We start from the raw sequence: 24783 nt of genomic DNA, 5'->3' as shown, positions 1-24783 counted from the left end.
GATACAGATGACTATGGAGATGAGCGCTTCCACAATGGAAGCGCTCATCTCCCTGTGCCCAGCCACCGCCGCCATCATTCACAGCTGATCCTGTGCCCGGGTCTGACAAAGGCTTGTACCCGGGCACAGGATTGCAAACCCGGACTGTCCGGGTCATTCCCGTATGGGTGGCAAACCTATTCTGAGCAATGCTCTATAACACCCCCTGTGCTCTGCACACACACCCCTCCCCCCATTGACTGACAGGGCTAGACACCAGGCTGACGTCACAGCACCACGGGGATACCGCACATGCAGCCGTCAGCGCTGACCGCGGCAGTGCAAGGGTTAATGAGCAGGCATCAGTGTTTTCACCGATGCCGGTGCATACAGCAGGGGTCCAACTATTAGTGCCTGCCGGACCCCTGCAGCTGATCGGGCGGGAGTAGCTCCTGTGGCCGCCCGATCAGAGCGCTGTACCTGTATGGCGCTGGGATTTGTGACCGTGTTTCCAGCAACCTACATGTACAGCGCTGGTATCCTATGGGTTAATGACATATTATTTATTATAGTATATGCTATTAAAGAAAAAAACATATGTCTTTCTGGGGACTTCAACATGCAAAGCCATTAATGTAACCTCCAATCTATAACATTAGCACATGGTTTTTCTATACTTAGAAGCTATCACATAGTACTGCCATCTGTATGATCATATATCGTGTCTGTGGATAAACCAGTAATATGGATATCAGCTTTCTGAGCAGATCTCAGTGTGGTGAAGCTATAGCACACTGTGTGTATAATACACATATATACAGTAGATATGTAAAATCCAGGATACAGCTCTGTATACAGGGCCCCTTTACTATAGTGCTGCCCATGTACTCTTAATAAAATAAAAAAAGGACTACTTACATCACACACCATTTGAATTTGACTCTGATCTAGAGCTCAATAAAATATAAAATATAAATTTTATTAAAGGCCTATATGGGGTTTTGAACCCATGAACACTGCATGCAAAGCTAGTGTCTTACCACTGAGCTATAGCTTTAGACACCAAAGGTGGTGATTTTTTTGATCTATGAGATGTAGTATAGCAAAAAACACAGTAAACCTAAGATCCCTTGCGACACTGACAAATGAAGGAAGGATGTGACTGAGATATCATCGTCACACATCATTTAAATTTGCCTCTTATCTAGGGCATAATAAAATATAAACACTTGTTAGAGGCTGAAAGGGGTTTTGAACTCAGAAAGCCTAGACATGGGGCAACAGCATTACCACTGAGCTACCAGCTTGCCTTGTATGAGCTTGTGATTTTTGTTCATCTATGTGATGTAGCATACAAAACCACAGTAAAGCTAAAATGTTTTGTGACACTGAGAAGTGAAGGACGTGAGATATCAGCGTCACACATCAGTGTCACACATCATTTTAATTTGCCTCTTATCTAGGGCATAATAAAATGTAAAAAAATTTTGAGGCTGAAAGGGGCTTTGAACTTAGAAAGCCTGGACATGGGGCAACAGCATTACCACTGAGCTACCAGCTTGCCTTGTATGAGCTTGTGATTTTTGTTCATCTATGTGATGTAGCATACAAAACCACAGTAAACCTAAAATCCTTTGCTCCCTTCCTTACCACTGAGTTATCAGCTATGCGCTCATAACACTGTAATGTGTTAGCTTACAGCATTTTAGGCACAGAGCTATAAGCTCAGCAATAGACATACTCTGGTTGTGTGATTTAGCATACAAATACATAATATATATCTATAACTCATTCTCACTTTGACCCTGACCTATGAAGGTCAGGTGTCGGGGTCAGGTGTCGGGGTCAGGTGTCGGGGTCAGGTGTCGGGTGTCACATTGGCATTATTTTGATACTTGACTATGATATCTGACCATGTCCTAAAATGAACACTGTACTCCTGAATGACCTCCTTCCTTTCTTCTCCAGCCATAACAGCAATGTGTGAACTGCAGGCTGGTTCTATGTTTGCCTTACAGTGAAAACTTTTTATTGACTTGAATTTCGCTCTGCAGTATTGTCCAAATTCCACCCTTTTCTCTCCTGACAGAGCCATGTTATTGGTGTGTCTGCACTAGGGTTGCCACCCAGCCGGTACCTCACCCGCCAAGCAGGTAACTTTAGTACCCCTGCCGGTAATTATTTTCTACAGGCAATTTTCCTATATCGACTGTTCTAATGAGCGCTTCCATTGTGGAGCGCTCATTAGAACAGCCTTTAACTTCCACCCTACCCCACTTGTGTTAACCCCTTAAGGACTCAGCCCTATTTCACCTTAAGGACTTGGCCATTTTTTGCAAATCTGACCAGTGTCACTTTAAGTGCTGATAACTTTAAAACACTTTGACTTACCCAGGCCGTTCTGAGATTGTTATTTCATCACATATTGCACTTCATGACACTGCTAAAATTGGGGCAAAAAAGTAATTTTTTTTGCATAAAAAAATACCAAATTTACCAAAAATTTGGAAAAATTAGCAAATTTCAAAGTTTCAGTTTCTCTACTTCTGTAATACATAGTAATACCCCCAAAATTGTGATGACTTTACATTCCCCATATGTCTACTTCATGTTTGTAGCATTTTGGAAATTATATTTTATTTTTTGGGGATGTTACATAGCTTTGAAGTTTAATAGCAAATTTTTTAATTTTTAAGAAATTTTCCAAATCCCACTTTTTATGGACCAGTTCAGGTTTGAAGTCACTTTCTGAGGCTTACATAATAGAAACCATCCAAAAATGACCCCAATCTAGAAACTACACCCCTCAAGGTATTCAAAACTGTTTTTACAAAATTTGTTAACCCTTTAGGTCTTCCACAAGACTTTATGGCAAATGGACATAAAATGTAAGAATTTTGATTTTTTGGAAAATTTTCCAATATAATAAAACTCAAAATGGGTTGCCCTGATTCTGTAGTTTGCAGAAACACCCCATATGTGGTTGTAAACTACTGTTTGGTCAAACGGAATGCCATATGGGTTTTGGAAAGCAGATTTTGCAGGACTGGTTTTGTTTATACCATGTCCCATTTGAAGCCCCTCGTTGCACCCCTAGAATAGAAATTCCAAAAAAGTGACTCCATCTAAGAAAGTACACCCCTCAAGGTATTCAAAACTGGGTTTACAAACGTTGTTAACCCTTTAGGTGTTCCACAAGAGTTAATGGCAGATGGAGAAACAATTTAGAAATTTCTATATTTTGGAACATTTTCCATTTTAACCCTTACTTTATTACTGGAAAAAATGGGTTAACAGCCAAACAAAATTCAATATGGGTTGCCCTGATTCTGTAGTTTGCAGAAACACCCCATATGTGGTCGTAAACTACTATTTGGCTAAACGGCAGGACATAGAAGGGGAACGCGATATGGTTTTTGGAAGGCAGATTTTGCTGGACTGGTTTATTTACACCATGTACCCTTTCAAGCCCCCTGATGCACCCCTAGAGTAGAAACTCCATAAAAGTGACCCAATCTAGGAAACTATGGGATAAGGTGGTTGTTGTTTTGGGACTATTTTAGGGGTAAATATGATTTTTGGTTGCTCTATATTACACTTTTTTGAGGAAAGGTAACAAAAAATTTTAATTCTAAAATTGTTTCTACATTCGCTATTTAGTTTTGTGGAACACCTAAAGGGTTAACAAAGTTTGTAAAGTAACTTTTGAATACCTTGAGGGGTGTAGTTTCTTAGATGGGGTCACTTTTTTGGAGTTTCTAGTCTAGGCTACATCAGGGGGGCTTCTAATGGGACATGGTGTCAAAAAAAAGTCCATCAAAATCTGCCTTCCAGAAACCATATGGCGTTCCCTTCGTTCTATGCCCTGCCGTGTGGCTATATAGCCATTTACGACCACATATGGGGTGTTTCTGCAAACTACAGAATCAGGGCCATAAATATTTAGTTTTGTTTGGCTGTTAACCGTTGCTTTATTACCGGAAAAAAAGGATTCAAATGGAAATTTTGCCAAAAAAATAGGTGTTTTAGCACAGTTTTTATTTTATATTTTTAACGCTGTTCATCCGAGGGGTTTGGTCAAATGTTATTTTTATAGGGCAGATTCTTACGGACGCGGCGATACCTAATATGTCTACATTTTAAAAAGTATTTAGATTTTACACTATATTATCATTTTAGGAACCCAAAAAAATATTTTAGTATCTCCATAGCCTGGGAGCTACAGTTTTTTTTTTTTTTTTTTGGGCGACCATCTAATGTAGGGGCTCATTTTTTGCGGGATGAGATGGTGGTTTTATTGGCACTAATTGGGGGTGCATATGAGATTTTGATCGCTCGCTATTACACTTTTTGTGATGTTAGGTGACCAAAAATGGCTTTTTTTTTACTTTTTTTTTTTAACGCTGTTCATCCGGGGGGGTGGGGGGGGGGGGCGGTTGTGTTACATGTTACTTTTATAGAGAAGATTTTTATGTACGCGGCGATGCCCAATATGTTTGGCTCTCAGACTTTGGAGACACTAAGCAGGCATCCTAAAACTGCGGCCCTCCAGATGTTGTAAAACTACAATTCCCACCATGCCCTGCTGATGGCTGTAGGTTGTCTGGGCATGCTGGGAGTTATAATTTTACAACATCTGGAGGGCCACAGTTTGAGGATGCCTGCACTAAAACTAATATTTTTTTGGGAAAAAATAATTGTTTCCGTGTCTCCAAAGTCTGAGAGTCATAGTTTTTTATGTTCTCTAGGAAACTGTTGGGGATTATAAAAATTTAGTACTCCATGGAAGTGTGATACTCCATAAAGCAATCGATAACGCAGAGGCCCGGATGATCGGGGCACGTGTCGCACTGAGTGGTGGTGCCCTTCCGTATCCCCCTCCTGCGACACACTCTGCACTTTTTTTGGGTTCGTCCCTTCTTTCCAGTATGGGGGACCACACGTGGAAAATGTTGCCCAGGGACGATCCGGGCGCCTCCAATTCCCGAGGTACTCCGGCCTGCTCTTTCCCGGTCCGAAAAAAATCAGGTCCTTGAGGACTGCCTCATTGAATTGGAGGAATGTCCCTGTGCTGCCAGAGCTTCGGGATAATACAAAAGAGTTGTACATGGCAACCTGCACCAAGTAGACCGCAACTTTTTTGTACCATGCCCGGGTTTTGCGCATGGCATTATATGGCTTGAGGACTTGATAAGAGAGATCAACTCCTCCCATATACCGATTGTAGTCGACGATACAATCGGGCTTGAGGACCGTTGCCGCGGTACCTCGCACAGAGACGGGGGTGGTGCTGTTACCGTGGATTGTGAACAGCATAAGGACATTCCTCTTGTCCTTATACCTGACCAGCAACAGGTTTCCACTGGTAAGGGCACGGGTCTCACCCCTGGGGATAGGTACCTACAGGGGGTAGGCAGGGAGGCCGCGTTGATTTTTCCGCACGGTCCCACAAGCGAACGTGGATCTGGCGGCAAGGGACCTGAACAAGGGAATGCTAGTATAAAAGTTATCCACGTAAAGGTGGTAACCCTTATCTAGCAGTGGGTACATAAGGTCCCACACGAGTTTCCCGCTAACACCCAGAGTGGGGGGACATTCTGGTGGTTGAATACGGTAATCTCGCCCCTCGTACACACAAAATTTGTAAGTGTACCCTGAGGTACTCTCACAAATTTTGTATAGCTTCACGCCATACCTTGCCCGCTTAGTGGGAATGTATTGGCAGAAACCGAGTCTCCCCTTGAACGCAACGAGAGACTCATCAACTCACCTCCCTTCCAGGTACGTAGGCCTGCTCAAATTTGGCCCCGAAGTGATCGATGACCGGCCGTATCTTATACAGACGGTCATGGGCAGGATCACCTGGGGGGGACATGCTGCATTAAATGCAGACATTTGCGGAATAATGCAGACATTTACAGATGGCCTCAAACCGGGGACGTGTCATGGCCATACTGTAGAGTGGGGTCTGGTAGAGGACGTTCCCACTCCAGTATTGCCTGACACTGGGTTTTTGCACTAGACCCATATGTAGCACGAGGCCCCAAAATGTCCTCATCTCGGCTGCACTGACCTGCGTCCAGCCACCGGGTCTAGCCAAAAATTTGCCCGGGTGCTGAGCAACGAACTGTTGGGCGTACAGGTTCGTCTGCTCCACCATCAGATTCACAAATGGGCTACTGAAAAAAAAAAAAAAAAAAGTCAATTTCAGTAAACCCCACCGTGGGAATCTGGATTCCTGGATTGCCAGCAAAATCCGGAATCTCGGGCTCAAAGTCCACTGGGGGACACCAGCTAAGTTCATCGGCAGGGAGCTCCGGTGGGCTTATTTGGTGGGCCGGGAAACCAGTACGAAACCCAGGGCGATTCGTACTAGGGTGGGCCACAGGATCCCTAGCATGTGGGGCCCCTGACTCCGCCTGGCGGCGTCTACGCCGCCTTGGGGGCTCATCATCATCAGATGATGATGAGGAGGATGCGGATGACAAAAGGAACGTGGGGTCATCCTCATCGTGGCTCTCGGAGTCGGAGGCAATCTGGGCGTATGCCTCCTCCACTGAGAACATCCGGCGGGCCATGGGTATGTGTGTGCATGTGTGTAAACCTTTATTGTATGTGCATGTGTGTGGGGGCACGGATGTTCGCGTACTAAAAAGTGAAAAAGAAAAAAATGGATTTTTTTTTTCCCAACTAACTTTTCCCTTCTATCCCTGCCTAACACTGGGTTCAGACCTGAGCGTATTTGATATGCGCGTTTAAGTCGCGCGTTTTTATCCATAGTCAACGCGCGTATTACGCGCGTTTGTGTGATTGACAGCAGTGTCCTATGGCCGCAAACGCGCGACAAAACGCCCCAAAGATGCTCAAGAACTTGTTTATGCATCGGGCGTTTTTCAGCGCGTTCGAACGCGCTGTAAAACGCGAAAATGTGAACCAGTCCCATAGGGAAGCATTGGTTTGCATCGGTTATGCGTTTTACAGCGCGTTCGAACGCGCTGTAAAACGCGCAAGTGTGAACTTAGGGTAACGATGCCTGTCCCTCACTGACCATAACCTACCTGGAGGGCGATGGGTGCAGGAGGGTGATGGATGCCGATTAGGGGCTGGTGCTGGACGGTGCTGCAGGGTGCTCGTGCAGAACAGGAAGAGGAGGGGAGAGAGGAGCGCAGGAAGTTTGAATCTCGCGCCGCTCTCCCCTGCACCAATCAGCACCCTGGACAGCAGCATTCAGCACCAGGGCCAGCACCGCCTCTTCAAATCTTCGGACTGTGATTGGTGGTGTATAATCACGCCACCGATCGCAGTCTTTTTCCAGTTCATCGGGTCACCGGAGACCCGAATGGAGCGGAAACGCAGCAAATCACAGGTCTGAATTGACCTGCGGTTTTCTGCGCTCGCAGATACAAGGGGGGGGGGGTGTCAAATGACCCCCCCCCCCTGGCGTTGTGACAGGATGCCGGCTGAATGATTTCAGCCGGCATCCTGTTCCGATTAACCCCCGCAATCGCGATTTAAACTTAGGGCGTAACGGTACGTCCTGAGTCCTTATGGATTCAGGAAATAGGGCGTACCAGTACGCCCTACGTCCTTAAGGGGTTAAGAACAAAAAAAAACAAAAAACGAACAACTCACCTCCTCCATTTGATCGCGTCGAGGCGAATACTCGCTGCTGACTGAATGTGCAGGACAGGACCTTGGAGATGTCATCACGCTGGAGCGCAGGTCCTGTCCTGAACTTCCAGTGATCAGCAAGTCATCACCGCAGCGCGATCAAATGGATGAGATCTTTTTTTTGCACAGAGAAGAGGGTATTATTAATACTAGGGGGCACTAATGGGGGCATTACTATTACTGGGGGGGCATTAATGGGGGATATTACTATTACTGGGGGGCTCTAATGGGGGCACTTAATTCTGGGGGGGGCGCTAATGTGGGTATTAATTCTGGAGGTCACTAATAAGAACATTAATATTATTGAGGGGCACTAATGGGAGTAATATTTATTCTGGGGGCGCTAATGGGGACATTATTAATTCTGGGGGATGCTAATGGGGGCATTATTAATTTTGGGTGGCGCTAATGGGGGAATTATTAACCCTTAGGATACCAGAGATTTTTTCGTTTTCATTTTTCTAACCTATCTTCCTTGAGCCATAACTTTTTTATTTTTCCGTTCACATAGTTGTATGAGGGCTTATTTTTTGCTTGCCAAGTTTTACTTTCTAATGCCACCATTTAAAAGAATGCAATTCCACCGTTTTATGGGTTTTGTCCCCATGGGGTTCCCCTTTATTGCAAAATTGACCTGTGCCCTTCATTCTCTGGGTCAGTACAATTACAACGATACCACATATGTATAGGTTTTTATGTCTAAATAGTGTAAAAATAAATGTAAAACTTTGAAAATAAATATTTTTTTACATCACTATATTCTGACCCCATAACTTTTTTATAGTTATATCTACTGAGCTGTGTGGTGGCTCATTTTAATTTCAATCGTTTTTATTGAATTTTTTTCAACAGAATCGTATCACAAATACCATCTGTGGGGGCTCATTTTATTCAGGACAATCTGTAGTTTTTATCGATACCATTTTGTGTGTGAATTTTTGATCGCATTTTACAACATTTTTTGGGGTAAGAGAAGCGATGCCAAAAATGGGAAATTGGCAATTTCGACCCTTTTTCCATCACGCCATTCGCTGTATAGGAAAAATATTTTTATATTTCAATAGTACAGGAGTTTTCGGTCGCAGTGATACCCATGATGGTTATATTTTTTGTTTTTTATGTATTTCTTTTTTTTATTCTATGGAAAGGGGGATTATTTAAACTTATTTTTTAAATTTTTTATATAATTTTTATAATTTTTTTTTACTGATTTTGAGGAACGGGAACGGGATGAAGCCTTGGACTGCCTTGAAAGGTTAGAATGGCGGGACGCAGTTTCATATTGTTGTGATAGCTTGTCCTCTAGCATTGACTTGACTGCCACAAATCTGCTATATCTTTCATCGTTAAGTGCAGTGTGGGTCTTTAATTCTAGTCGAGACTTGATAACAGAGAAGAATATTTTTCAGACAGTCTCTTATAACTTTCATAGGTCTTATTCAATTTTGTACACATGGCCTTTAACCACCTCAGCCCCCAGTGCTTAAAGACCAGGCCACTTTTTACACTTCTGACCTACACTACTTTCACCGTTTATTGCTCGGTCATGCAACTTACCACCCAAATGAATTTTACCTCCTTTTCTTCTCACTAATAGAGCTTTCATTTGGTGGTATTTCATTGCTGCTGACATTTTTACTTTTTTGTTATTAATCGAAATTTAACGATTTTTTTGCAAAAAAAAATGACATTTTTCACTTTCAGTTGTAAAATTTTGCAAAAAAAACGAGATCCATATATAAATTTTGCTCTAAATTTATTGTTCTACATGTCTTTGATAAAAAAAAAATGTTTGGGTAAAAAAAAAATGGTTTGGGTAAAAGTTATAGCGTTTACAAACTATGGTACAAAAATGTGAATTTCCGCTTTTTGCAGCAGCTCTGACTTTCTGAGCACCTGTCATGTTTCCTGAGGTTCTACAATGCCCAGACAGTACAAACACCCCACAAATGACCCCATTTCGGAAAGTACACACCCTAAGGTATTCGCTGATGGGCATAGTGAGTTCATAGAACTTTTTATTTTTTGTCACAAGTTAGCGGAAAATGATGATTTTTTTTTTTTTTTTTTTTTTTCTTACAAAGTCTCATATTCCACTAACTTGTGACAAAAAATAAAAACTTCTATGAACTCACTATGCCCATCACGAAATACCTTGGGGTCTCTTCTTTCCAAAATGGGGTCACTTGTGGGGTAGTTATACTGCCCTGGCATTCTAGGGGCCCAAATGTGTGGTAAGGAGTTTGAAATCAAATTCTGTAAAAAATGACCTGTGAAATCCGAAAGGTGCTCTTTGGAATATGGGCCCCTTTGCCCACCTAGGCTGCAAAAAAGTGTCACACATCTGGTATCTCTGTATTCAGGAGAAGTTGAGGAATGTGTTTTGGGGTGTCTTTTTACATATACCCATGCTGGGTGAGATAAATATCTTGGTCAAATGCCAACTTTGTATAAAAAAAATAGGAAAAGTTGTCTTTTGCCAAGATATTTCTCTCACCCAGCATGGGTATATGTAAAATGACACCCCAAAACACATTCCCCAACTTCTCCTGAGTACGGAGATACCAGATGTGTGACACTTTTTTGCAGCTTAGGTGGGCAAAGGGGCCCATATTCCAAAGAGCACCTTTCGGATTTCACAGGTCATTTTTTACAGAATTTGATTTCAAACTCCTTACCACACATTTGGGCCCCTAGAATGCCAGGGCAGTATAACTACCCCACAAGTGACCCCATTTTGGAAAGAAGAGACCCCAAGGTATTCGCTGATGGGCATAGTGAGTTCATGGAAGTTTTTATTTTTTGTCACAAGTTAGTGGAATATGAGACTTTGTATGAAGAAAAAAAAAAAAAAAAATCAGCATTTTCCACTAACTTGTGACAAAAAATTAAAAATTCTAGGAACTCGCCATGCCCCTCACGGAATACCTTGGGGTGTCTTCTTTCCAAAATGGGGTCACTTGTGGGGTAGTTATACTGCCCTGGCATTTTCCAGGGGCCCTAATGTGTGGTAAGTAGGTAAATGACCTGTGAAATCCTAAAGGTGCTCTTTGGAATATGGGCCCCTTTGCCCACCTAGGCTGCAAAAAAGTGTCACACATGTGGTATCGCCGTATTCAGGAGAAGTTGGGGAATGTGTTTTGGGGTGTCATTTTACATATACCCTTGCTGGGTGAGAGAAATATCTTGGCAAAAGACAACTTTTCCCATTTTTTTATACAAAGTTGGCATTTGACCAAGATATTTATCCCACCCAGCATGGGTATATGTAAAATGACACCCCAAAACACATTCCCCAACTTCTCCTGAGTACGGCGATACCAGATGTGTGACACTTTTTTGCAGCCTAGATGCGCAAAGGTGCCCAAATTCCTTTTAGGAGGGCATTTTTAGACATTTGGATACCAGACTTCTTCTCACGCTTTGGGGCCCCTAGAATGCCAGGGCAGTATAAATACCCCACATGTGACCCCATTTTGGAAAGAAGACACCCCAAGGTATTCAATGAGGGGCATGGCGAGTTCATAGAATTTTTTTTTTTTTGGCACAAGTTAGCGGAAATTGATATTTTTAATTTTTTTCTCACAAAGTCTCCCGTTCCGCTAACTTGGGACAAAAATTTCAATCTTTCATGGACTCAATATGCCCCTCACGGAATACCTGGGGGTGTCTTCTTTCCGAAATGGGGTCACATGTGGGGTATTTATACTGCCCTGGCATTCTAGGGGCCCTAAAGCGTGAGAAGAAGTCTGGAATATAAATGTCTAAAAAATTTTACGCATTTGGATTCCGTGAGGGGTATGGTGAGTTCATGTGAGATTTTATTTTTTGACACAAGTTAGTGGAATATGAGACTTTGTAAGAAAAAAAAATAATAATTCCGCTAACTTGGGCCAAAAAAATGTCTGAATGGAGCCTTACAGAGGGTGATCAATGACAGGGGGGGTGATCAATGACAGGGGGGTGATCAGGGAGTCTATATGGGGTGATCACCACAGTCATTGATCACGCCCCTGTAAGGCTTCATTCAGACGTCCGGATGCGTTTTGCGGATCCGATCCATCTATCAGTGGATCCGTAAAAATCATGCGGACATCTGAATGGAGCTTTACAGGGGGGTGATCAATGACAGGGGGGTGATCAGGGAGTCTATATGGGGTGATCACCACAGTCATTGATCACGCCCCTGTAAGGCTTCATTCAGACGTCCGGATGCGTTTTGCGGATCCGATCCATCTATCAGTGGATCCGTAAAAATCATGCGGACATCTGAATGGAGCTTTACAGGGGGGTAATCAATGACAGGGGGGTGATCAATGACAGGGGGGTGATCAGGGAGTCTATATGGGGTGATCACCACAGTCATTGATCACGCCCGTGTAAGGCTTCATTCAGACGTCCGTATGCGTTTTGCGGATCCGATCCATCTATCAGTGCATCCGTAAAAATCATGCGGACATCTGAATGGAGCTTTACAGGGGGGTAATCAATGACAGGGGGGTAATCAATGACAGGGGGGTGATCAGGGAGTCTATATGGGGTAATCACCACAGTCATTGATCACGCCCCTGTAAGGCTTCATTCAGACGTCCGGATGCGTTTTGCGGATCCGATCCATCTATCAGTGTATCCGTAAAAATCATGCGGACGTCTGAATGGAGCTTTACAGGGGGGTAATCAATGACAGGGGGGTGATCAGGGAGTCTATATGGGGTGATCACCACAGTCATTGATCACGCCCCTGTAAGGCTTCATTCAGACGTCCGGATGCGTTTTGCGGATCCGATCCATCTATCAGTGCATCCGTAAAAATCATGCGGACATCTGAATGGAGCTTTACAGGGGGGTAATCAATGACAGGGGGGTGATCAGGGAGTCTATATGGGGTGATCAGGGGCTAATAAGGGGTTAATAAGTGACGGGGGGGGGGTGTAGTGTAGTGTAGTGGTGCTTGGTGGTACTTTACTGAGCTACCTGTGTCCTCTGGTGGTCGATCCAAACAAAGGGGACCACCAGAGGACCAGGTAGCAGGTATATTAGACGCTGTTATCAAAACAGCGTCTAATATACCTGTTAGGGGTTAAAAAAAACACATCTCCAGCCTGCCAGCGAATGATCGCCGCTGGCAGGCTGGAGATCAACTCTCTTACCTTCCGTTCCTGTGAGCGCGCGCGCCTGTGTGCGCGCGTTCACAGGAAGTCTCGCGTCTCGCGAGATGACGCATATATGCGTGACTGTGCGCAGGGCTGCCACCTCCGGAACGCAATCCTGCGTTAGGCGGTCCGGAGGTGGTTAATTGATCTTCATTATAGCCTGTTCCATATGCTGCATCCATACATTGTTTAGTCTTTTCCCACACACTGGATAAGTTATTACATATCTCAATTTTGTTAGTTAGGAGGGCCTCTTTAATTTTTAATGAGGGCCTGGAAATCCTTTTAGCTGTGTCTTCCATTTCCCTTTGTAACACAGCAGTTACCTCTAGTGGTAGTTCAGTCTTTTAATAGCTTACAATGTTGGCCAGGTGCCAGATAGGCAGTCACATGACCTCCTACTGCAGGTGATGTTTTGAGTTAAGCCTTGCAATGTATCAATATGATGGGCTCTGCCCAGTAAGGCTACTTTCACACCTGCATTAGGTGCGGATCCGTCTGGTATCTGCACAGACGGATCCGCACCTAACGATTGTGCAAATGATTGTATCCATTCAGAACGGATCTGTTTGCATTATGAAGAACAAAGTTCAAACAAATCAATCCTGACTTACATTGAAAGTCAATGGGGGACGGATCAGTTTTCAATTGCACCATATTGTGTCAGTGAAAACTGATCCGCTCCCATTGACTTACATTGTAAGTCAGGACGGATCCGTTTGGCTCCGCATCGCCAGGCAGACACCAAAATGCTGCAAGCATCCAGAGCGGAATGGAACCAAACTGATGAATTATGAAAGGATCCTTATCCATTCAGAATGCATTGGGGCTAAACTGATCCGTTTTGAACCGTTTGTGAGAGCCCTGAAACGGATCTCACAAACGGAATTCAAAAACGCCAGTGTGATAGTAGCCTAACTCGATAGCAGGCAGATGATATTTGCTTCAGAAAACAGGGCTGAATGCAGTTCCTTGCCTGTATGAAAACTGCAATTGCTAGAAGCTTCTGCGATCCTCAGTGAATGCAGTGCAGAGAAAGATAAAAAGTCCTGCTGAAAAAGTCTTACACAAGCGGTGCAATTACCCTCCACTGCAGCAAGCAGGAGACTAATGATGATGTCTTATTACTTGGAGGAGGAAAATATTCTATCCTTAGCAAGAGAAGGAGAGTACTAAGGCAATTCCTTTACTGTGGCGTTTCGAAAGTCAGCTATATACAACCACGCACCTGTGTAGAGCAACCTCTATGCGCACGGGAGTGACTTGCTGAATTAGACTTTCTCCACTTACAGCTTACGCATCAGACACCCAGGCGTTAATCAAAAAAGCTGAGCACACAATGAGCAATTCATCCCTGGGAAAACAGGGAGTGGCTAGCTAAACTAACTAGCAAACAGGGGGGGGAGAGAGAGAGGAGCATACCAATACACAATGCAAGATACTGGAGCAGAACAGAAGCTCATACAGCTGCATTGTTTCTGGGCTAAATAACATGATCTGTTGCCCAGAAATGATGATTAGTTAGTTAGTAGCCGCATGAAGTGTGAACAGAACCCAGATCGATGGTTAGGCGCCAATAAACCTGTAGGGAATTATCGTTGCGGTAATTGCTCCTTCTGTGGATATATCCTCCGGGACAAGATCCTATGTATAGGAGGTGTATCACACAGAATGAGACAATTCTGCACGTGTAAGACCACATATGTTGTCTATGTAGTGAAGTGTAAATGCGGAGCATTCTATATAGGCAAGACAATTAGGCCGATGTTAGAAAGATTCCGGGAACACCTTAATTCCATAAGAACGAGAAAGGGCTGCCCCCGCCTTATAGATCATGTATGGCAAAAACATGGCGGGGATAAAAAAAAATTGGGGTTTTGCGGGAATTGAAGTGGTTCCAGTAATGACACAAGGGGGCGACAGGCATCTCCTGCTACAAAAAGAAGCGCAATGGATCATCCGTACGGATGCAATGGGCCCTTTAGGCCTTAATGACTGCAATGATCTATGCGGCTTTTGTTTTTGTGAAGGCTCGTCCGCCTCAGCCCTGTAATGTCTGTATGTTTTTTGCTATCGCAATAAAGAAATGAAGACAACCGCAACTTGGTGAGTGCCGCTGATTTTGCTATTTTCATCTTCTGGTGGATCACATTCTGTTTAAAATATACTAAAGCAGGCACCACCGTAAGTTTGCATACAATCCCGGTTTACACAGAGGACTATTTATATGCTATATAAGCGACCTGCTTGTGTAGTGCCACCTGAATTTCTCTTCCGTTTTGGTAAAAAAATGCTGATAGTTCATCCGTTTGTGTTCCGCGTCTGTTGTCCGTATTTCCCTTCAGCAAAAAAAATAGTGCATGTCCTACTTTTTTCACATTTGCGGACAAGGATAGGCATTTATTACAAGGGATCTGTGGAAAAAAACAAATCCTCCAAAAAAACGGATGCCGCATCTGTTTTTTTGGCAGACGCACAATTTGCGCAACAAAATGTTTTGATGGCTCGGATGCGGACCCATTCACCTCAATGAGGCCGCAAAATATGCGGACAGCACTCCGTGTGCTGTCCGCATCTGTGGCTCCGTTCCGCGGCCCCGTTAAAAAAATATAACATGTCCTATTCTTGTCCGCGCTTTGCGGACAAGAATAGGCATTATATTGGCAGCGCCTGTTCCATTACGCAAATTGCAGAAGGTAACAAGGGAGGCTTCCTTTTTTTGCGGATCCGCGGTTTGCGGACCGCAAAAAACTGAAAGGTCGTGTGCATGAGGCCTAAGGCCTCTTTCACACTGACGTGTGTGACCCGTGCCTGTGAAGCGGCCCGCAAATAGCGGGCCGCAATGCTCGTTCGCCGGCCGTAGGTCAGCCGCATCGGATCGCGGACCCATTCACTTTAATGGGTCCGCGATCCGGCCGTTCCGCTAAAAGATAGGACATGTTCTATCTTTTTGCGGAACGGAAGAACGGGACGTAACCCCAGGAGGCACTCCGTAGTGCTTCCGAGGGGTCCCGTCCCGTGCGGCCGTTCCGCGATTCCGGATTAGCGGACCCATTGAAGTGAATGGGTCCGCATCCGTGATGCGGAATTCACACGGAACTGTGGCCGTGTATTGCGGCCCGCGATTTGCGGGCCGCAATACGGCCACGGATCACACACGTCAGTGTGAAAGAGGCCTTAGGCTGAGTTTACACTTCAGTTATTTGATCAGTTAGACCCCTTTCACACGAGCGAGTTTTCCGTGCGGGTGCAATGCGTGAGGTGAACGCATTGCACCCGCACTGAATCCGGACCCATTCATTTCTATGGGGCTGTGCAGATGAGCGGTGATTTTCACGCATCACTTATAGTGATGGCCCGAATAGTTCGCCGGCGAATAGTTCCCGGCGAACATAGCTTGTTCGCGTTCGCAGCGGCGGGCGAACATATGCGATGTTCGGTCCGCCCCCTATACATCATCATTGAGTAAACTTTGACCCTGTACCTCACAGTCAGCAGACACATTCCAGCCAATCAGCAGCAGACCCTCCCACCTCCTGGACAGCATCCATCTTAGATTCATTCGGAATCTGCATTCTCAGTGAGAGGAGGGACAGTGCTGCTGCTGCTGCTGCTGATTCAATAGGGAAAGCGTTAGCTAGGGCAGTGTTCTGTGTCCACAGACTCATCTGCTGTAAGGACAGCGTCCTGACAGCTCCCCAAAAAGCCCTTTTCAGGGCTGGTACATCAGTCTGCTTTTTTTTTAATTTTTATATATACATATATTGCAGTTACCTGCCCGTGTGTGAGAGGCTGCAGGCTCAGTCACAGACAGTACTGTGTGCACACCATTCATACAGGGTGTGACAGAAAATACCTCGCAGATAAAAAAAAATTCTATTTAATCTTTTTCTGTGATCTAATCACAGTTGCAAGCCAGTGTGTGTCAGGCCCACACAGACTGTATTGTGGCCACTGGCTAGGCCTCCACTCATACCGTTACAGGGTGTCACTCACTCAAATACCTTTCAGATAAAAAAAAATCTATTTAATATTTTTCTGTGATATAATCACAGTTGCAAGCCCGTGTGTGTCAGGCCCACACAGACTGTATTGTGGCCACTGGCTAGTGGCTAGGCCTCCACTTATACCGTTACAGGGTGTCACTCACTCACAAATACCTCGCAGATAAAAAAAAATTCTATTTAATATTTTTCTGTGATATAATCACAGTTGCAAGCCAGTGGGTGTCAGGCCCACACAGACTGTACTGTGCCCACTGCCCACCACTTATATAGGGTGGCACAGTACCTTGCACGCATAGTAACACTTATCTAATAAAAAATGACAGGCAGAGGCAGGCCACGCCGCAGGGGCCGTCGTGTTCGTGGTGCTGTGATTTCCACTGGCCCTGGAATAATGCCCAGTGTTCAGAGGCCACGTACCCTGAACCCAAAAAATTCTGAGAAAATAGTTGACTGGCTTACACAGGACACCCAATCTTCAACAGCCTCCGCTAAAAACCTTGACGCACCATCCTCCTCCAGCTCAGCTTTGGTCACCTGCTCTCAAGTTACAACTCTCCCGCCCGCCGCTACCACCACAGCCGCTTCACTTGATCCCTCAGAGGAGTTATTTACACATCAGTTGGATGATATTAGTGATGCGCAACCATTATTGCCAGAGGATGGAGATAACAGGGATATGTCTCAGTCAGGCAGCATTACACACATGGACGTATAGTGTGATGATGATGATGTTGTACCCGCTGCTGCTTCCTTTGCTGAGGTGTCAGATACAAGTGAAGTGGTTGATGATGACGATGTGTCCGTGGGTGCCTGCTCGAAGAGAAGAAGAAGAGGGGGAAAGTTCAGAAGGGGAGACAGAGAGAAGGAGGAGACGAGTTGGAAGCAGGGGGAGGTCGTCGCAAGGAGCTAGTGGCACAGTCAGACAGCATGTATCGGCACCCGGGGTCAGCCAGACAGCACGCCAATCAACGCATGCTGTTGCCACCACCAGAATGCCGTCCTTGCAAAGCTCAGCAGTGTGGCATTTTTTTTGCGTGTCTGCCTCTGACAACAGCGATGCCATTTGCAACCTGTGCCAAAAGAAACTGAGTCGTGGGAAATCCAACACCCACCTAGGTACAACTGCTTTGCGAAGGCACATGATCGCACATCACAAACGCCTATGGGATCAACATATGATGACGAGTAGAAGCAGCACACAAGCTCAAAGCCACCATCCTCCTCCTGGTCCAGCATCTTCAGCCACGTCAACCACTGCTGTCCTCCTTGCCCCCTCTCAACCACCCGCCACTCCGCCTCTCACCTTCAGCAGTTCCATCTCATCTGCCCACAGTCAGGTGTCTGTAAGGCCTCATGCACACGACCGTTGTGTGCATCCGTGGCCGTTGTGCCGTTTTCCGTTTTTTTTTCGCGGACCCATTGACTTTCAATAGGTCCGTGGAAAAATCGGAAAATGCACCGTTTGGCAGTCGCATCCGTGAGCCGTGTTTCCTGGCCGTGAAAAAAATATGACCTGTCCTATTTTTTTCACGGCCAACGGTTCACGGACCCATTCAAGTCAATGGGTCCGTGAAAGAAAACGGATGCACACAAGATTGGCATCCGTGTCCGTGATCCGTGGCCGTAGGTTAGTTTTTATACAGACGGATCCGAAGATCCGTCTGCATAAAAGCTTTTTCAGAGATGAGTTTTCACCTTGTGAAAACTCAAATCCGACAGTATATTCTAACACAGAGGCGTTCCCATGGTGATGGGGACGCTTCAGGTTAGAATATACTAACAGAACTGTGTACATGACTGCCCCCTGCTGCCTGGCAGGTGCTGCCAGGCAGCAGGGGGCAGCCCCCCCCCCCTGTAGTTAACACATTGGTGGCCGGCCCCCCCCCCTCCCCTGTAGTTTACTCATTGGTGGCCAGTGCAGCCGGCACCCCCCCTCCCCTGTAGTTAACTCATTGGTGGCCAGTGGCCCCCCCCCTCCCCTGTAGTTAACTCATTGGTGGCCAGTGCGGCCGGCCCCCCCCCCTCCCCTGTAGTTAACTCATTGGTGGCCAGTGGGCCCCCCCTCCCCTGTAGTTAACTCATTGGTGGCCAGTGGGCCCCCCCCCTCCCCTGTAGTTAACTCATTGGTGGCCAGTGTTGCCCCTCCCCTCCCCTGTAGTTAACTCGTTGGTGGGCAGTGGGCCCCCCCCCCCTCCCTTCCCATGTAGTTAACTCGTTGGTGGCCAGTGGGCCTTCTCCCCTCCCTCCCCCTCCTAATTAAAATCTCCCCCCTATCATTGGTGGCAGCGGAGTGTACCGATCGGAGTCCCAGTTTAATCGCTGGGGCTCCGATCGGTAACCATGGCAACCAGGACGCTACTGCAGTCCCGGTTGCCATGGTTACTTAGCAATTTGTAGAACCATGATACTTACCTGCGAGCTGCGATCTCTGCGTCCGGCCGGGAGCTCCTCCTACTGGTAAGTGACAGGTCTGTGCGGGAGCTCCTCCTACTGGTAAGTGACAGGTCATGTCACTTACCAGTAGGAGGAGCTCCCGGCCGGACGCAGAGATCGCAGCTCGCAGGTAAGTATCATGGTTCTACAAATTGCTAAGTAACCATGGCAACCGGGACTGCAGTAGCGTCCTGGTTGCCATGGTTACCGATCGGAGCCCCAGCGATTAAACTGGGACTCCGATCGGTACACTCCGCTGCCACCAATGATAGGGGGGAGATTTTAATTAGGAGGGGGAGGGAGGGGAGAAGGCCCACTGGCCACCAACGAGTTAACTACATGGGAAGGGAGGGGGGGGGGCCCACTGCCCACCAACGAGTTAACTACAGGGGAGGGGAGGGGCCGCACTGGCCACCAATGAGTTAACTACAGGGGAGGGGGGGGGCCACTGGCCACCAATGAGTTAACTACAGGGGAGGGGGGGCCCACTGGCCACCAATGAGTTAACTACAGGGGAGGGGGGGTGCCGGCTGCACTGGCCACCAATGAGTAAACTACAGGGGAGGGGGGGGGCCGGCCACCAATGTGTTAACTACAGGGGGGGGGGCTGCCCCCTGCTGCCTGGCAGCACCTGCCAGGCAGCAGGGGGCAGTCATGTACACAGTTCTGTTAGTATATTCTAACCTGAAGCGTCCCCATCACCATGGGAACGCCTCTGTGTTAGAATATACTGTCAGGTTTGAGTTACATCGTGAAACTCAAATCCGACAGTATATTCTAACACAGAGGCGTTCCCATGGTGATGGGGACGCTTCAGGTTAGAATATACTAACAGAACTGTGTACATGACTGCCCCCTGCTGCCTGGCAGGTGCTGCCAGGCAGCAGGGGGCAGCCCCCCCCCCTGTAGTTAACACATTGGTGGCCGCCCCCCCCTCCCCTGTAGTTAACTCATTGGTGGCCAGTGCGGCCGGCCCCCCCCCTCCCCTGTAGTTAACTCATTGGTGGCCAGTGGGCCCCCCCTCCCCTGTAGTTAACTCATTGGTGGCCAGTGGGCCCCCCCCCTCCCCTGTAGTTAACTCATTGGTGGCCAGTGTTGCCCCTCCCCTCCCCTGTAGTTAACTCGTTGGTGGGCAGTGGGCCCCCCCCCTCCCTTCCCATGTAGTTAACTCGTTGGTGGCCAGTGGGCCTTCTCCCCTCCCTCCCCCTCCTAATTAAAATCTCCCCCCTATCATTGGTGGCAGCGGAGTGTACCGATCGGAGTCCCAGTTTAATCGCTGGGGCTCCGATCGGTAACCATGGCAACCAGGACGCTACTGCAATCCCGGTTGCCATGGTTACTTAGCAATTTGTAGAACCATGATACTTACCTGCGAGCTGCGATCTCTGCTTCCGGCAGATGGGGACGCTTCAAGTTAAAATATACCATCGGATTGGAGAAAACTCCAAACCGATGGTATATTAACTCCTGACTTTACATTGAAAGTCAATGGGGGACGGATCCGTTTGAAATTGCACCATATTGTGTCAACGTCAAACGGATCCGTCCCCATTGACTTGCATTGTAATTCAGGACGGATCCGTTTGGCTCCGCACGGCCAGGCGGACACCAAAACGACTTTTTTTTCATGTCCGTGGATCCTCCAAAAATCAAGGAAGACCCACGGACGAAAAAACGGTCACGGATCACGGAAAAACGGAACCCCGTTTTGCGGACCGCAAAAAAATACGGTCATGTGCATGAGGCCTTAAGGAAATGTTTGAGCGTAAGAAGCCAATGTCACAGAGTCACCCCCTTGCCCGGCGTCTGACAGCTGGCTTGACGGAACTCTTAGCCCGCCAGCTTTTACCATACCAGCTGGTGGAGTCTGAGGCCTTCAAAAAATTTGTCGCTATTGGGACACCACAGTGGAAGGTACCCGGACAAATTTTTTTTTCAAAAAAGGCAATCCCAAACCTCTACTCAGTGATTGAAAAGGAAGTCATGGCATCTCTGGCATACAGTGTTGGGGCAAGGGTCCGTCTGACCACTGATACCTGGTCTGCAAAGCACGGTCAGGGCAGGTATATCACCTACACTGCGCATTGGGTCAACCTGCTGACGGCTGACAAGCATGGAATGCGTGGCTCTGCAGCGGAGTTGGTGACACCGCCACGACTTGCAGGCAGGCCTACTGCCACCTCCTCTACTCCTCCTACTCCATCCTCTTCCATAACCTCCTCGGCTGAGTCCTCTTCTGCTGCGGTGTCTGGCTGCACATCAACTGAATCCCCCCAGCTCCCCAGGGGCTATTCCACATCCCGGATACGACAGTGTCACGTTGTCTTGGGGTTGACTTGCCTGAAAGCAGAGAGTCACACCGGACCAGCACTCCTGTCCGCCCTGAACGCACAGGTGGATCAGTGGCTGACCCCGCACCAACTGGAGATCGGCAAAGTGGTGTGTGACAATGGAAGCAATTTGTTGGCGGCATTGAATTTGGGCAAGTTGTCACATGTGCCGTGCATGGCACATGTGTTGAATCTCATCGTACAACGCTTTGTTTCTAAGTACCCAGGCTTACAGGACGTCCTCAAGCAGGCCAGGAAGGTGTGTGGCCATTTCAGGCGTTCCTACACGGCCATGGCGCACTTTTCAGACATTCAGCGCCGAAACAACATGCCAGTGAGGCGTTTGATTTGCGACAGCCCGACACGTTGGAATTCAACACTCCTAATGTTCGACCGCCTGCTCCAACAAGAAAAAGCCATCAACGAGTATTTGTATGACCGGGGTGCTAGGACAGCCTCTGCGGAGCTGGGAATTTTTTTTGCCACGTTACTGGACGCTAATGCGCAATGCCTGTAGGCTCATGCGTCCTTTTGAGGAGGTGACAAACCAAGTCAGTCGCACCGAAGGCACCATCAGCGACCTCATCCCATTTGTTTTCTTCCTGGAGCGTGCCCTGCGAAGAGTGCTGGATCAGGCTGTAGATGAGCGTGAAGAGGAAGAGTTGTGGTCACCATCACCACCAGAAACAGCCTTGTCATCATCGCTTGCCGGACCTGCGGCAACGCTGCAAGAGGATTGTGAGGAAGAGGAGTCAGAGGAGGAATGTGGCTTTGAGGAGGAGCAAGACCAACCACAGCAGGCATCCCAGGGTGCTCGTTGTCGTCACCTATCTGGGACCCGTCGTGTTGTACGTGGCTGGGGTGAAGAACAGACCGTCAATGACATCTGTGAGGACGAGGAACGGGAAATGAGTAGCTCGGCATCCAACCTTGTGCAAATGGGGTCTTTCATGCTGTCATGTCTGTTGAGGGACCCTCGTATAAAAAGGATGAAGGAGAACGACCTGTACTGGGTGGCCACGTTACTAGACCCCCGGTATAAGCAGAAAGTGGTGGAAATGTTACCAACTTACCGAAAGTCAGAAAGGATGCAGCAGTTCAAAACAAAACAAAAAAAAAATGCTTTACACAGCTTATAAGGGGGATGTCACAGCACAACGGGAATCTAACAGGGGAAGAGGTGAAAGTAATCCTCCTCCTACCACGACCACGGCGGCAAGGACAGGACGCTTTACAGATGTGTTGTTGATGGAGGACATGCGGAGCTTTTTCAGTCCTACACATCGCCACAGCCCTTCGGGATCCAGCCTTAGAGAACGACTCGACCGACAGGTAGCAGACTACCTCGCCTTAACTGCAGATATCGACACTCTGAAGAGCGATGAACCCCTTGACTACTGGGTGTGCGATAGAACTTCTGGCCTGCCCCGCTTCAAGTGTCCTGTCAGAAAGGACCTTCAGTGCAGCAGGAGGCATTGTCACTGACAAAAGAAGTCGCCTCGGTCAAAAAAGTGTTGATAACCTTACCTTTATTAAGATGAATGAGGCATGGATCCTGAAGGGACTGACAGTGGGGGATACGTTTGACTAACAAAAGGCCTGATGACATGCCTTGGCCTCAAAATGGTCCCCACGCTGCTGTATTTAATGTCTGCATACCGGATGACTTTTGTGAATTCTCCGCCACCAACTAGGGTTCAAGCCGCAATGTTTTAGTCACCTTTCTGCCTTGAAAACATCTATTTTTCCGGACGCTGCTACAACAGCGGCTGCAAAAATAACATTATTTTTCAGGCATGTGTACATGCCTAATTTTTCTGGCCTCTGCTGCTGCACTGTGGCTGCAAAAACAAAACAAACAAAAAAAGACACATACAAGTGTCAATTCCCCTTCGTGATCGTTACCTTGTTGTGGTGAAGGGGCTTGCGTATCACAATGAAGCGATCATCACCTCTGAGTGTGTTGGCAATGTTGCCACACCGCAGATGATAAGGCCGTTGCTTCATTATGATCAGACCAAAAGCGATCGGCTGGATAATTTTTCATACAAAAAACTAAATTTTTTGTTATTTTTTTTTTTAAAGTTGTATGGGTGGGTTTTTAATACATAAAATAAAAAAATCATAATAAAGTCTCTTAATAGTTTATTAGAAATAATGCAGACAATTTAAAAAATCCCCATCAATTCCAATACAAAGCAAGTACAAAGCTCAGAACTAAATTATTCCAGGATGTCGTAATGGTTCGTTAATTTGACAATGGTTAATCAATTCGACACACGTCCCCGGATAGGGAACGTAACAGGGATTAAACTGATAGGAATAGTACTAGTTAAGACACCACTCATATAGGGTGTCACAGCACATTGCTCCGTGAACGCGCAGTGCCCCAACTTGGGAGTAAGAGGACCGACCAAGCTGCTTTTTCCATCTCCCGGTTCCTAAAATCAATTCAGTTTGGTGTATCAGAGTTTGGTCTGTCACTGTGAAGGCAGTCGAAGGTACCCGGCCTAATTTTTTTTTCACAAAAGGCAATCCCACCCTGATATGGGACGTAACAGGGATTAAACTGATGAGAATAGTACTACAGAAAATAGCACTCATATCGGGTGTGACAGTAAATTGCAATGTGCAGACGCAGTGACCGTGGCGTAAATTCAAACAAACGGGAGGGAGCCAGCATTTTTTTAACCATCTCCCCGTTCGAAAAATCCATTTAATAAATGGACCCCAGATTGGGGACGTAACAGGGATTGAACTGATGAGAAGAGAGAACTACAGAAAGTAGCACTCATATCGTGTGGGACAGTAAATTGCACGGCCCAGATGCAGTGACCGTGGATTCAAACAAAGGGGAGGGAGCCAGCATTTTTTTAACCATCTCCCCGTTCGAAAAATCTATTTAATAAATGGACCCCAGATTGGGGACGTAACAGGGATCAAACTGATGAGAAGAGAGAACTACAGAAAATACCACTCATATCGGGTGGGACAGTAAATTGCACGGCACAGACGCAGTGACCGTGGATTCAAACAAAGGGGAGGGAACCAGCGTTTTTTTAACCATCTCCCCGTTCGAAAAATCAATTCAATTCACCTTTCCGGGACCCTTGGTGTTGTACGTTGCTGGGTGGAGGAAGAAACCTTCAATGACCTCAACGGGACATGGCTAGCTTGGTATCCAACCTTGTACAAATGGTGAGTTTGCGG

This window comes from Bufo bufo, chromosome 7 (genome assembly GCF_905171765.1).
Source record: "Bufo bufo chromosome 7, aBufBuf1.1, whole genome shotgun sequence".
In the NCBI taxonomy this organism is placed as follows: Eukaryota; Metazoa; Chordata; class Amphibia; order Anura; family Bufonidae; genus Bufo; species Bufo bufo.
This window is presented reverse-complemented; position numbering follows the sequence as displayed.